Here is a 16937-nt window from a genome sequence, read left to right on the forward strand (position 1 = left end):
CCATTCTATACTATTTTAATTTTAAATACAGTTAAATATACTGTACTTGAAATTTGTACAATTTGTATGAATAAACTGAATACTTTAAGGTATAGAACAAAACTCTTATTCTGCATGTTTTAAATAATAAATTCCATTACACTTTCCATATATTGAAGAAAAGAGTCTCTGAGTAGGTTCACAAAATGTCAAAATTGGCTCTTAAATTATTTGAAATCTCACATTTAAAAACAATCAAAAAAATTTGATGGACAAAAGCTATAATCATATGGTCCGAGTACACAGTTATCGTCCTTTGATTTTCGTTGTCCACGAATATAGTCCTTAGTGTGGACAGTGTGTTACTTGCCAATTTTTGTTATACCCCTTCCAAATTTATTTCTCCATGTTTTATGCCTCATATAGCAAGTTGGGGGTTGAAATGACACTGTAAAAAAAATTGGATCATAAATATTAATGTAAAGTAGTGATTAGGTCTAGCTGAAAAAGGTCAAAAATTAGCACTTCGGAAGCTGTCAAAAGATTTCAAGACCCCCTTAACATAAAATTGTCCATATTTTGAGTTAGAGCTGATGAAGTTTTCTATAATTTTTATATAATTTGTCCCAAAAGTAGTACAACACACTGTAAAAATATTATTGAGAAAGCGCAGGTGGGATTTTTTTAATTTTCATTTATTGTCTAAAAGAAATGCACTACGAAATAACTGTGTACTCGGACCATATAACAAAATCACAAAGTTCTGGTGCATTGCAACAGTAATGATGTCATTATAACATCATAACTTTAACTAATTTTTGGCAAAACTTTGTGCTGCTTCAGAAGACATAGGCTATATGCCTGGACCAAAATATTTGTTTGATAGTATCATCATAGGATGTAAAAACACATCCATATACATCTTTTTAGAATACTTTTTCATTGAATGGAATGACCAAAGTTCCTAGGAAGAAATATATATCTTAAAAATGCATTTAAATATGAAATATACAATGTAGCTAAATTCTATTTAAGTTTTCCACTTTAAAGGCTCTCCAACATTGTCTTAAAAAGCAGTTGATGTACAAAATGTCTAGTTTATCAGAACTTGAACTATTGAGATCCTTAATAGTGGTTTTCATCTCATTACATCTGAAAGTCCATTTTATAGAGCCAAAGTAGAAGATATATTGAGGCCACTTTTTGGTGATGAATTTGAAAATCAAAAAGGTTTCCTTGTCTAAATTAGAGACTCAAAAGAGCCTGTATCACTCATTTTAGTCTAGGTGTATATTCAACAAAGGACACTTTCTAACAAAGGCAACAATTTAGATTTAATAAATTAATGACAAAAATCTCTGTTTAGTTGATCTTGTATTGCAATTCATTTGGTCTTTAAAGTGCTCCTTTTTCTTCTTTAGTTTTTGTTCAAAACACAAAAGAGGGTTAAACAAATTTTAATTAAAGGGCAATCACTCCTACAAGAGTGACAGATTTCTAACTAAATAGGCAAAATTTGACTTGTAAGTAGAACTTGATATGTTGATCATTTTGGGGATTTAAGTGTCCATTAATCAATAGTCCATTTGCCAATTCCCGTAATTGACCCTGAATAATTAGAGATCCCTTTTTTAGTTGTCTCCCTTATGAGGGACATTAAATTATTTACAATGGAAAGCTAGCAGAAAGAGCAAATTTACCTGTGAGTAATGTGAGTTACTTTTAACCTAAGGTTTCAAATCTTTAAATTACATTTATTTGTTGTTAAGCTAAATACCTTTGACATTAGAAATTATTTTTCATGAAAAATTAGTTAAACCGTTGATAAATCACTTTCTATTCATCATGCTTTGCATTGGCAATAGCCAATTTTGTCCGGTATAGAACCAGTCTACGATTGACAAGGGGAAGAAATCTGTTTAAAAAGTGTGTAATACCAGAATCAAATCGGTAATTGGCAAATGAACTATTACAAATTTAAACATATACGGCAAAATGCAAAAAAACATGTAAATATCGTCATCAAAGGGCAATAATTTCAATCAGGAGTCGCTGGATGATTTCCTCCATGTTGTCTTAGTTAAAGATATTGTCTTGCAGATCCTTTATGCTTGTTTAAGTTATTATAATTTTTAAGATATAAGGCAAAAACAAAACTATAGACTCACCTTGGTCTATGTGCATATTAAACATTTTAAGGACACACATTAAAGACAAGAACAGGATTTATAACAAAATCTCTGTTTCGGTGATTTTGACTTGTTTTTAGATCTTTTTTTACTAAACCTTCTTGCTGTTTACAATTATCTATAATGAAATTGGCCCAGTGTATCAGAGGAAAAGATTTTAGTAAATATTTACAAAACATTGTAAAGAATTTACTTATAGAGGGCAATAATTTTTAATGAGGTCAATTGACAATTTTGGTCAGCTGTCTATAATACTTAGCAGCTGAAGTATTAGAGTTGGCAGGAAAGGCTGCCCATGACAACAAGAAGAGCAGAATTATGGTTTCACCATTGCCTAGGGTGGTGTTCTACCAAATATCCAGGCTGTAGGTCTGACTTTGTTGAACATTAATGCTGTTTACAGTTTATCTATATCTATTGTAATATTCAAGATAATAACCAAAAACTGCAAAATGGAAAAAAAAAATTCCATTTATAAGTAAAATATGGATAAACAGGGCCCCAAAAATGACACATGTAAAACCATTCAAACAGGAAAACCAAAGGTCTAATCTATATCAAAAACCGGAATAAGAAACACTTATAAATCACATCAACAAACGACATATACTGATTCCCGTCTCACGACAGGTGCAAACAAATGACTGTATGTTCAACTCTAGAAGTCTTTTGATTTTTTATGTTGTTGGGTTGCTGTCATATTAACATACAGTATACCCCAAAACAAAAAAAATTATTCATACCTGTCTTTAGTTGAATTTTATGGAGTACCATGTATATTAACAACAGTTGTTTCCTTGGAGCAGGATCTGCCTACCCTTCCAGCGCACTTGAGATCACCCCCAGTTTTTGGTGGGTTTTGTGTTGCTTATACTCTTTAGTTTTCTATGTTGTGTCTTGTGTACTTTTGTTTTTTCTGGTTTTTATTTCTTTTTTTAGCCATGGCATTGTCAGTTATTTTTTATCCATGAGTTTGAATGTCACTCTGGTATCTGTCACCCCTCTTTTTTGGATGCAAAATGTGTAGAATTTTATGAGTTCAATAACTGTCACAAGATATGAAACTCAAATACAATATCTTCTTATAGTAAAACATTGCTTCATATTAATCCTTTAAGTACCTTATATTAGCTACAAGCTATCATTTCATTTCACTGCATAATAAATTCAGGGAACAGTTTTCTGCAAATATCTTAAAACTTTGCTTTACTTGTTAATATGCTTGTGGAAGTCTCCAAATTGCTGGTCTCCAAATTGGAGGTTGAATTGCTTTTCAGATATAAAAACAAAAATCAAAACTCAAATTGTATTCAGTATTAAATTATGAAGTTAAATGTAAAGTTATAATAAATGGACTGGCACAGATTTTGGTAATAATTTGTACACAACCTGGACTTGTAGATCTATATAACAGTTAAGCGATAAATAATGCATTTATCACTTTTATCATCTGAAATATTAGTAATTGAATTCTTTTCAAAATATATAGGTGAAGATTTGTCATCCATTTCTATTTAAAGCCATAAAAAATTGATATCTTATATTTAATAAAAGTACATGTAAGGCTACATATGTCTAAGCCAATTCCTACATTATCAATGCATGTGTTATTTACTGAACATTAATGTACAGAGAGATATAAGTTCTCTTAAATATGCTACTATTGTTAAATTAATGATCTGATCACAGGTAACTCACTATTTAAAAACAACATATATCATTTCATGCATATGTAATATAAGTTCATAAAAAAGTATGCTCGTTTAATATAACTTCAAAAGTAACTGCAATATCTCTATGGAAAACCTATTAGTAATTCTATATAAGATGTAATTGAAATTTCTCAGCGTATTTACATTAACTTAGGTATTATTCTAAGTATTGCAATTTTATCTTAATTTAAACTAGTCTCAAGTAAATACATTGAAAATTTAAATAAATATTTTAAAAGACTACTTTATTAATTTCATGTTATGTGACATATAAAGTTATTATAAGATAGCTTTGTTACTATGTCCTGTTTATTTGTATAAGTTCACAACTAAACCTTCATTCATCTTTTTAATAATTTTAAATCTGCTAATTTAATTGTTTTCATTTTTAACCTGCTTGAACATGCAAATATCTTAAAAAATAAAACAAAGCAAATCTTTGATTGTAGCCTTCCTGAGAAAAGAGAACGATGATGGTCAATTATATAAAAACATCAAAATGGTCAAGATTTTTTTTACTGTATCTATTGCAAGACCAGACTGCATTGTGAAATATATTCTGAGCCTAAATTAAGAGCTTCAGTGTAAGAAAATTTCCAGTAAAACAAAACAAATGTATAATTGCAAACGAAAACTCAACTCCACTCAAAATATAACCAAGCTAATAGTGCATCATTGTATAACAGAGAAAAACAATGATTATAGGTTATTAAATGTAAGTAGTTAACATAAACCTAAACAAATGGCCTCAGTGAAAAAGTGTTCTTGCCTGGTAAAATTTGTTTTGCAAAAATGGTAATTAACTTATAAATTTGCAACTTTTGTGAGTAGATCATATGAAACTCAGTGATCAATAAAGTAAGAAAATCAATTGTTCCAAAGTACTATAGAAAGAAATGAAAGACCCCTAAAAAGTAAAAGTTAATGTAGGTTGCATATGATTTACAATAAAATTTAAAATTAAACATATTTTTATTTTTAAACAGTTATTTTAGAATATAATCAGTTGGTAGATGTAATTCTGACAGTACATATTTTTAATATAGCCAACATTGGATTGAAAACTTTATATTTACAGCAAATTCCTAATATTTTTTTTAATGAACATTTTTGCTGTCATATGACATTATTTTTTTCAAAAACCAGTTTAGGAGAGATAACTCCAAAGTATTTATATGAATACTGAACTCTTGAATCTTATTCACATAAAAAAATAATATAGAAATACCCCGGTCACAGGAAGAGCAGCAGTAGTGTAAACAGTTAAACGACATTTTAAAGTTCCATATTCCGTCCTATATTAATTACAATAGACAAGTGACTCTACAAGATGATATGTCCTAACTCCAAAGTTTCTTCATAATTGAATGGCTGATTGCCTTTTAAATCCATCAATAGTTAGACAACAACTGGAATATTTGGGTTAGATTGGCCAGAGTTAGGAAAGTTGTTTATTACACTTTAATAGAGACTCTCCAGCTTGCTAAATGTTTACCTGTGTTTGGCTTCCAACTCAGTAGGTTCTAACCAAGTATTAAAGCAGGATTTTACATCAATAGGGAACGTCATGTTAGTGCTGATGGCAGAATTTCAGTTGCACCTACAAATATATTTGATAAAAAAAATCTACATGTATTCTTATTTATCAAAAGCTTATCACATGGTATGTTTTAATCATTGAAGACAATATGTGGTCCAGATATTTAATTTTGGTACTGGTAAATTTAGAAAATGTATTATCGTGTGATGTGTTTTCGTACTAATAACAATTTTCACTTATTAAGGTTTCCACTGTTAAGTTTTTATTCACGTGTGTACTCAAATTTTAAAAGAATGTTCTGTCGAATGTTTTTAGGTATCTAGGTTTTTTTGGCAAGGCTAACTACGATATTTTACTATTTCCAATTATTTTGCAATTTCCATATGTCAAGAAACGGCTTCATATGTTTTTGCATGAAGTAAAAACTGAATCTGTACACTGACAGAAAATGATTATTAAATGCGGAAATGAGTATTTTCAAAGTCGTGGTTCTGGTAATTGCTTGAATCAAACAAAAAAATTATTTAAATCTTTTCAGTTTGTACTTAAACAAACTAGTAAATAGTTATTGGTTGATGTTTCATGTGCTGAATTTCTAACATTTGGATTTTTTTTTCAGATTGGCAAAGGGTTTCTACAAAAGATCCTATTTTATTTAAATTTAAAATGCAGTTTTCAAAATTTGTGATAAAATGCAAAAAGCTAAGACTATTTTCATCTTTAAGTATGAAGGTTGTATAAAAAGAATTGTCAATAGAATGTTGAATGAATGGAGTTTGAACTATATAAGAACCCTGAGTTAATTTTAACTTGCTGGTTTGTAATAAAAACAACCAAAAAATCATGTTACAGTCGCATGTCTTGAAGATCCTGTGTCTGACAGACAAATGACATAGCTGTACTTCATGTAACCCATCAGACTTTTTCTCAACAACTATTCTAGTGATGCATATTTTTGACATTAAATAAAAATGGCTGAAACAGATCAGTTTTATTAAATTTGTTCTAACGTCTTTAAAACATGTAAAGCAATTTTGAATGTTTGAAAATTGTCAAGTTGTAGTGTGGTTGTTGTTCCAAATATAGAATCCGAAAAATTTAAACATGTCACAATATACGCGTGTGTAATGGAAACTGATGAAATATGGATAATAAAAAAAACATATGACATAAGAAAACATATGACACGATGATACTAATTGTGATGCAATCTATATTTATATAATTTTTCACACCACTCATTTTTTTTGTAATTTATATGTTAAATACTAAATACTTAAATATATGTAGTCCGAGATGACTTTGACATCCAACTGACATCCAACGACTGTTTTGGTAGCAATACACAGTTTAATAGGAAAAAAACTTAAAATTGACACTCATAATTTTTATTATTCTTTAATTATCTAAAAATTAATTTTATTGTACAAAAACTTTCATATTTAAAAAATTCACCATGGCCATAATGCAAAACTAAACTTCTGTGTATTGCTACCTTTGCCAGGCAAAACAGCCGTTGCAGGAATATCATAGGAATATCCAACTAAAATTTCTATGATGAAATATTTGTTTTTCGCAATGCATTAATACTTTAAAGCATATTATCAGCATTTTATTGAAAAATCCTATGCGAATCAAGTATGCAAAAAAAAAACAATTCAATGGAGGAAAGGGTTTAGCTATTTTTCATTGGTTTTTATAACGCCATAGCATCCAATGTAATAAAAAAATAATATTCAGTGCAAATAACGGGGAAAATAATTATTCAAATTCTGTAGTGAACTTTAAAGTTATTTTCCAATTGATAACGTTTACTCTTTGTTAGATGAAAAGTTGTGCCATAACCACATGGATCTTTGTGGTAGAGAGCTCGAAAGGAAAGGGGAGTGCAACATTTTCATCATCGTTTTAACGTCCTCCATGCAGATATAGGTGTACTCGGTTCACTTTTCTCTTTTTAAAAGCTCTTATAATAATAAACTTTAAATAATTAACCAACTTTTTCTTATCATATTTATATAAAACCTGAGAGTGATTTCTATGCAAATCCTTGAACGAATTAATATCACAATTTACTGTCTTTCTTCTTCTTCCGTTAGCAGTAACTGTTGACTTCATATTTGAGTGTTTTAATAACTCCGCTCGGTAAAACAGGAGGCTTCTCCAATGAATAAAATTTAAAAAAATCCAAATATTTAAAACTATTTACACTGTACAATTTGGCAAGCTGGTGTCTAGTTAGGCTGCATCTAGGTCCAGGGCACACTGGGTAATCTGGCCCTGAACTCTTCAAATGTTGCTGCAGCTGCTACCGTGTCTGGCAGTAAGTTCCAGTCTCTTATAGAGCGTGGGAAAAAGGAGTTGTTCCTTTGTTGCCCTGATTTGACATTGTCTAAGTCTATGGCCACCCCTCGTTCTGCTGTTCCCCGGTATGTAGTAGATAGATGGTTGTATCTCCACTACACTGCAAATATTGCAGACGCCTGACGCGTCTGGACGCGTTCCAATTTTAAACACAATATGTTCAGTTATTAACATTAGTGTTCCACATTGAACGCCAGCGTTAAAGAATATAACACATTGTGTTCAGTCTTTTAACGCACATATTCAAGACAAGTGTTCTAAATTGAACACTAAAGATGTTCTTATATTGTAATGGGGAGTGAAAAAAAAATTCATCATTTCAGAGTCAAACAGACGATGAATAAGGGTGATTCGTACTATGATTTGACGATAAATGTATTTTAGCTGTAACGGCATATAAGCAAATTATAGTTTGGTAAAAAAAAATGAAACATTTTACAAGAGCGTATTTATAAGCGTGCAAATGATTGATTTTTAATATGAATCTTTTTCTAAACGACTTAAGTTCTTAAGGTATTTTTTTTAACAATGTAAATGCGTAAATGCTCATGAAAACGTTGCTCTTGTAAAAGCGTTCTGGTGTCGAACATGATGCGTTCAAATTTACCAATATCGCGTACTTAACAGCGCGTGACGTATTAATGTACCGGAAGTTTGGTTTTTGATCGTGATTGAAGAAGCTTCACTGAAGAAAATTAACAACAAAACTTGATATAATAGGTATGTTTATCTATATTTATCTACACATGACGAACATAAAAAATATTTTTTTTAGTCATGAAATCAACAAATGTCTACTTGGACAGGACACACTGAAGTATAAATGGAAGAACATTTTGTTCGAACATAAAACTGCCCCCTCCACTTCCACTTAACTGTGCTGTCATAATTCGATTAAAAAAGTAGCGGTTCTTTGAGAGATTACATTCAAATTATCATGTTTAAAAAAAAAATTAACCTCTGTAAATTTATACGTAAATGTTAAATGATATCGTTGCTATTGTAAATGTGTTCTGGTCTCGAACATGATGCGTTCAAGCTAATCGTTTTCTCCGAACGCCATGTATTCCTAACACGACTCAAACATTGTGTATAGAAAGCATTAAGAAGATCAAACGATCATCTACACTTTTGAGGATGTACATTTTTTAATTAAATAAAACCAATGCATAAGGATTTGTTCACAAATGCAAAAACTGTCATGACATTGCAATGTCAAGACAGAAGTTTGTAAAAAAAGGCATACTGCAACACTAATTTTAAATTTCTCATGTATATGTTATTTATAATAGCTTTGTAATTAGTAATTCATTTTAGCAAATGTCCACCCTTGTGCACTGCATTCATGTATTGTAATGTATTCCTATGTTACTTTTATAGGGTACAAACCCAACTATACTGTACTTAAGGGTAATTGTTCGTGCATACCTCGAGAATAAAGAGAACATGTTGCAGTTCAAGAGATGACTACTTATCCTGCACCATAAAAGTACTATATGTAAGTTTAAGAATTTTGAATAGGAGTGCATGTCCATTGACTTCTTACAAGTTTTGTTATTGCAGATTTATCAATAAAATGTGCACCATTCACTTGTTTACATTAATCAGAAAGCTATTTGAGCTAAATTTGATGCAATTACATCATCCGTCAAATATCCGTATACAGATCATAAGTGAAAAAATTAATAAATATCTTTCAAAATAAAGGCAAATGGTAATTAGTTTCTTGAAATGTTAGCAGTTAATTTAGTGACAAGTCTAAGTTGACGATAAAGTTTTGCCTAAAAAACATAATAGCACTTGCTGGACACTTTCTACCATTTTTTTAAAAAGATATAGAACACGAGAGCACATTTGACCACTCAATTACCACTCATTGGCAAATGCATCTTATCTTATAATGCTGACAAGTATAATGGAATTACAAAAACGAAATAAGATTTTCTAATATTCTTAAGGAATGTCGACATGATGAATAATTTGTTTACTCAAACACTTCATATTTCACATTTTAGAACTTACGGTTGATGGATAACAAGGTTAAAGAATAATTATAACCCAAGGAGACGAATCCTCTAAAAATGGAAGCTCAAAATCAGTTGTAAACGACTCAAATCATGTTTAAAAGTGTCCAAGGAAGCAGTGTTACATGAACACCGACTCGACTACTAGCATCATATACACAGGGTATTTTATGTTTGATATTGACTATCTGAGTGCTATGCAGCCAGTGGATTATGGAACATTTTGGTGATAAAAGAGTCAGTGGCATCAGTATTTTGTAAAGAAATTCAGAACAGTTCTTGACTTAGGAAGTTGCAAACGATGAGTTAAACATAAGACACTTGACTTTGTTGTAACATAATAATTTTAAATATATGACGAACATTTTGTTTATGAGTAAATATTTGGACACATTTTGCAAATTACAAATGTTATATTTCTAACTTGTCTAACTTGTCATTTTAAAGTTGCTTCAATATTTCACATTTTATTGTACTTTTTTTTTTTAAATGTTGCCTTTTTTAATCAATTAAAGACGTTTTTAATCAATTAAAATATTTGTTTTACAAGACCACAATAATGTTTCAGAGAATATAACACTTTTTCTGAAACATGTAAAATTGTGTTCCAGTAATATACACTATGTGTTCTGGATATTAACACATATTTCTGGAACACAGTCCGAGCGTTCCAGAAGTGTTACAAGGCTTAGAACGCGTAACGGCATACAATTTTGCTCACAAGGACATGTTCCAGATTCAAACACTAGGCGTTCAAGAAGTACACGCTATCCGTTCAAGAATAACACATAGCGTTCGAAAGATGCACACATGATGTTAAAAACTGGAACACGAAAGTTAATATCTAGAACACTGTTACGCGTTCCAGATTCAAACACTAGGTGTTCAAGCAGTACACACTATCCGTTCAAAAATAACACACATAGCGTTCGAAAGATGCACACATAATGTTAAAAACTGGAACACCAATGTTAATATTGAGAACACCGTTACGCGTTCCAGAAGTGTTACAAAAGGGCGTTCAAAAAGTGTTCAGATTCTTAACACTTTTATTTACAGTGTAGTTGGTTCTGGATTTTGTAACAAAGGACGAGTCGCTGGTTCATTCGTCTTCGTTGTAGACTATCCCACTGGAGTTGGTCTAAAAGTCCAGTGACACAGCCTGGGGGGAAGTGTCGGTGTACTGGTTAAATACAAAACGTGCTGCTTTGCGCTGTACTACCTGCTCGAGGTCTTTGATCAGTGTGGTTTGATTGGGGTGTCATACTGTGGCAGCGTACTCGATCGATTGTCTGATCAGTGCACAATAGGCTGTGTTATTGACAGATGGCTTACAACGGGCAAGGTTCCTGCGTAGAAAACGGAGGGTCCTGGTTGCTTTTCCGGTGGTGTTATTTATGTGTTTATTCCACTGTAGATCTTGACTAATGGTAACTTCAAGGTATCTTCCACTATCAACAACTTCTAGTGGGTGTCCATGCAGGGTGTAATTTGTTTGTAGGGTGTGACGCTTGTTAGAGATCCTCATGACGGTGCTATTTTCTGGATGAAAACACATCTGCCACTTGTGTTCCCATTCCCCCAGGGCAGTGGGGTCTCTCTGGAGAGTTGCTGCATCATCAGGATTTCTAATTTTCCTGTAGACCAGGCTATCATCTGCGAACAATCTTACATCTGAGGATGTACAATCTGGCATGTCGTTGATATATGAGAGAACCTAAGACTGTCCCTTGTGAAAGCCCGGATAGAACACCCAAAGGAGTAGATGTATGTCCTTCTAGACTTGGTTCTGCTGCTCAGGAAGTCCTGTATCCAGCTCAACTTTGTCCCTTTTACCCCATAATGTGACATTTTCAATAGCAAGCGTAGGTGTGGTACCTTGTCAAAGGCTTTTGAGAAGTCCAGTAGAATGATGTCTGTTTGGTGCCCCTGGTCCAGGTTTTTTGCAATCTGGTTTAGCGTTACGACTAACTGGGTCTTACAGGATCGCCGACTTCTGAAGCCATGTTGTTCGTCGCATAGAATGTGGTGTCGATCAAGGTGAACCATTACTGTGCTGTGAATAATATGCTCTAACAGTTTACATGATATAGATGTCAATGAGACAGGCCTGTAATTTGAGGGTTGGTGTTTCTCTCCTTTCTTGAAGAGTGCCACGATGTTCGCTTTGCGCTTTGACCTCAGGCTCAACAAAACATTTTGCTGAAATAATAGTTAATTGTGTTTTGTATGTTTTTTGTTCCTTAATAAGTTTTTTTCCTGGTTTTACACCCTACAGCCAAGATTCTGTGTCGCAGATGATATCCGGTTTGAGTATAATTTACCGTTGAGCACTGCAAATTCAGAAGTTTTGTCTTTGATGCTTCTACAATTAAATGTTAGCATTCTTAAGTTCCCATTTGTTGGTAAGTTGAATACATTACTGCTGGTGGTTCTGTTTTTGTTCTTACTACTTTTTGGCGAAGAAGTGTTTCACTTTGGTCTGTTGGCTTTTAGTGGACTGAATGCGTTTGATTTGATTGATTTGAATGCTTCTATAGTGAAAAAACATTCAAACAAGAAAACCAACAGTTTTATCTATTTAAAAACGAGAAACACTCATGACCCACATCAACAACGACAACCACTGAACAACATGTTCTCGACTTAAAACAGGTGTAAACAAATGCAGCGGATTTAAACGGTTTTTTAGCTCCAACTTCAGTTGCGGATCCTTTTTGGGAAATCAATGCATTTGAATTGGAACATAAAGTTGGAACTCCCCCTTTTATCCTGGGGTTAGAACCCCTTTTAAAAAGGCTGGATTCGACTCTTACCTGAAATAGTAGTGTAACATCACAACATTGTTACAAAGTTTAATCTTTCACTGACTATGACACTATCAAATAAAGGTTATACATACACAAAAAAAGTTTATTTCACGAAACTTTACTAAGAGATGAACAGACAATTCGCAATACAAGGAAGCAGTAATTGTTTTCTTTATTATTACCTCCGGTGCAAATTTTGATATTTCCAGAAATCACTGTTATTATCATACTGTGAGATTTGTTGGCATTTTTTTCTAAATATATGAAATTTAAAACACATCAAATTCAAGAAGTGCCGAATAAGTGCAGTTAAAGGTTGAAGTTGGTGGATCAGAGAAGCAGTGGGTGTTTAAATAATTGCTATTCAATAAAAGGTCCATAATATGGAAATTAGTGATTATTATCCCATGTAAAATATATAATGAATCGCAACCTAGTGCAAAATCTAAAGCTCCTTGCGGAACAGTTTTCATCAATATTCATGCATGCAATAAGCCTTATAGCATTATGTACAGTATTTTCAAGTGGCTCTCCAAACTTCATGTCCTTCATATTGTATCACACACTAAAACTTATCTAAATTGCCCATATACTGGATAGTTATGAATAATTTACCAATGGATTTTAGCAGAAAAAAATCAACTGAGTTTTAATAGTATTTTTGAACACATGATAAAGAAACATAATATGGAATGATCCATTAAAGAACCATCTTCGCTAGCCAAGGGTTACGACCCATTTCCATCCGCTCCACGTGGAGAGGAGGGAAGTGGATCGTAACCCTTGGCTAGAGAAGATGTTAAAAACATTCTTGCAAAATTTCAATTATTTAACATGAAGTACATACATCCATGATAACATTTTTTTTATTGTTTAAAGCTCTCTTATGTGTCATACAGGTCGTTTCAATGTGACATTTGAATGATGGTGGAATCGATCAGTCCAAAACCATGTCATAATGTACCAGCAACATTACGATTCACCAGTATAAGCTGTGTCAGTATTCAAGAAATCTCACTTAAAAACCCAAGAATCGTATAAAGTAAGGATGAAGAAGGACTAAAGATATATGTTGTAACTACCATTTTGATTAAAAAAAAAAATTGAGGGAAACCCGACCTTTTCAGATATATAACAACTGTACAAAAAGTAGTTGAATTGTTGACTTAATATCATAATCATACAAAACCTGTGCTGAAGGACAGACAGACAGTTAAAGTGATTACTATAGGGCATAACCAACATTTTAGTGGGCCCTTATTACCTCTCCTTAAATTTCTTTCTCAAATAGTGCAAGTAAATGTACTGATTAGTTCACTCACATTAAAATTCAATGAATTATATCTCGGAAGCGTTTCATCCTAATAATAATTAAGGGCATACGATACAGTTTTGAACCTGTATTTACAAGTTGATGAAAATTTGCATATAGGCTATTTTTTACCTCATTAAATCAAATATGTAATAAAAAATATACCTTCATGTGCTACTTTTTGAGTAAAATGAGGTCGAAAGTTTTGTATATTTGCTCAAAATTCAGATTTGTGTCCGTATTTTCTTTTTCGAAAGAAAGACATAACTTTTTTGTTTTAAAAGATAAACACAAAATCGTTTTTGTTAAATAATCGGTAATTTCTGTATTTTATAAGTATCATTAAAAATTATGCAATTTTTATTCCGAAATAACTCTATATTTATCAAATGTTCATGAATAGAGGAAAAAAACGGCATTTTTTGCTGCATGTTTATCAAAATTAAAAAAATTGCGCTATTTACAGTTTTATAAAATTTGGGTCACATAATCTCTTTGCAAAATGAAACAAATTGCTGTTTTAAAAAATAGGGGTCCATGCACTCGTTTTCAAATTAAATCAGTTTGAATGATAAAAATCAGTCGAAAAATGCATCTTTTACCGATACATGTCGGAGTTTGACGTCGCGAAAATAACATTTTACGTTAGCAACGTCATTACCTTCCCTGTAACTGTATCGTATGCCCTTAAGTGACATTTTTGCCCTGCTAGCCTGAAATTGCATTAAGACATATATAATTATAACAAATACTTGATGGGGTAAATGACCAAATTATGGGTGATGCATATGTATACGCTATACACCCAGTCTGTATAGGGATGGAAGATCAATGTGTGCCTCCGTCTTAATTGTTAGATTTTTAATAAAGATACATGTCGCTTTCGTTTGTTTTTTTAGGGGTTTTGGTGGGTTTTTTTGCAGAATAACTTTGGTAATCCTTCCACACATCTCTTTTATTATGCACACATACACGTCGATGTAACATATAATAGCCATGGATGTATAAATATGCAGAAACGTTAAGAGCTATATGACCAAATGGGACCTAAGAAAACTAGTAAAATTCTATTAAGATCAACTGTGCCTTATAGGTATATAAAACCTACATTTCCTAATAATTATTTTTTTCTTTAACGGGGTTTTTAAATAAATATGTTCAAGGTCCTCAGGGACCAATATTCTATAAGCAATTGCATGTGTATCGTCTCTGTGATAGGAATAACACTTTGTAAATTTCGTGCATCCAAAGCGATTTTCTGGATCAAATTTCAACTGGAAATCTCAAACAAAAATATTTAAAAACCAGGGCTATATAAATAAAAGGTAACGTTAGGACCTATATAACCAAAACGAAATCGAAATAGTCAAATCCATTCCAAAGTCAACTATGATTGAAGAAGTTTTAATATTAATCTGTCCAACGTAAATATGTTTACAAAGATACTATGAAATAAGAAGATGAGGTATAATTGCCAAAGAGAAAAATCTCTACCAAAGACTAAATGACATAAAATATGACAGCTACATATCACCGTACGGCATTCACAATGAGTTAAACCCATACCGCATAGTCAGCTATGAAAGACCACGAACTGACAAATGTAAAACAGTTGAAACGAGAAAAAACTAAAAACCTGAATTATGTTGAAAACGATTAACGAAAAACAAATATGATATACAGCAACAACCGACAACGACTGAATTACATGCTCGTGTCTCGATGCCTGTATCTTGGCATTGTCCAAGGTCATGTTTTTCTCTGACTGTTGACTAAGAACTTTACACTAAATCCCTAAGATGTTGGATGTGTACTGATTGATAATTAAGTCTTAGATGCATTTTTTTCTTCAGTTGTACGGGTTTTGAACTAGCTGTCAGCAACTGCGAGTAGTCTCAGATCTGTACTTACTACTTAGTCTCTTTTTTATGTTGGGATGAACAAGTACCCGGCCACGTCCCTTCTGTGTTTTTTTTTGTTAGATGTATTTTTTTTGTATCCATCTGATGAGTTAAGCCTTTTTCGACTGATTTTTTTCGTTCTTATGTTGTACTGTTATACCACTGTCCCAGGTTAGGGGAGGGTTGGGATCCCGCTAATATGTTAAACGCTGTCACATTCTGTATGTAATTGACTGTCCTAAATCAGGAGCCTGTTATGCAGTGGTTGTCGTTAGTTGCTGTATGACATGTTTGTTTTAAGTTCATCTTTTTGTTATACATTAATAAGGCCGATAGTTTTCTCGTTTGAATTGTATTACGTTTGTAATTTCCTGGTTTTTTTTATAGCTGACTACGCAGTATGGGCTTTGTTCATTGTTTGAGGACGTACGGGGGCCTATAGTTGTTAATTTCTGTGTCATTTGGTCTACTGTGGAGTGTGGTATACATATTCTTTTATATACATACAGAATGTGGCGGTGTCAATCTAGTCTGCATGACATTTTTTCTTAGTTCACTAGCCCACGAAGAATGCTTGAAAATGTACAAAACATTAAGCTTGGCGAAAAGACGAAGGACACGCAGTTTTTCAATATTGTTTTAAGGGAACGACTATACCGGTAGTTCTTTACGCATTGCATGAAACCATTTACCAAGTCTTTTAAAAATGTTTTTCAATTACTTATCAAGGAATTAAAAGTCTCTAGCCAACTCCCCTCTCATTATCCAGTGGCAGTCAAATTTTCCTTGTATCATCCCAGTCACTCCACTTACTACATACATCCACCTTTTTTTTTTATATAAATTTCACAAAAATAAAGATCATTATTTAGCATATTTTCTCAAAACTGTCTTCATGTATTAATATTTAAAATTATAAATGGACCAATCAGATATATTTGTGACTGACATAATAAGGAATCCAAAATCACCGTCACATTATATTCAATTATGCGAAACGATAAAAAAATATTTATTAAATATTCGGCATAATATTTTGATGCAGTTTTTTTTTTTTTTATCTTAATATGTATTTATACACGATATGTTGGTGTTTTTGGCGCAAA

At 32.2% G+C, this 16937-nt stretch overlaps 1 long non-coding RNA gene across 1 annotated transcript; it reads left to right on the forward strand.

Annotated features, from left to right (window-relative positions):
- Positions 1-8386: 8386 nt before the first annotated feature.
- LOC143071677 (uncharacterized) lies at positions 8387-10343 on the forward strand. The gene is made up of 3 exons (XR_012976947.1): positions 8387-8504; positions 9165-9282; positions 9800-10343. It is a non-coding gene; the product is annotated as an uncharacterized LOC143071677 (long non-coding RNA).
- The last annotated feature ends 6594 nt before the right edge of the window (positions 10344-16937 follow it).

The sequence above is a fragment of the Mytilus galloprovincialis genome, chromosome 4 (assembly GCF_965363235.1).
Source record: "Mytilus galloprovincialis chromosome 4, xbMytGall1.hap1.1, whole genome shotgun sequence".
Lineage (NCBI taxonomy): Eukaryota > Metazoa > Mollusca > Bivalvia > Mytilida > Mytilidae > Mytilus > Mytilus galloprovincialis.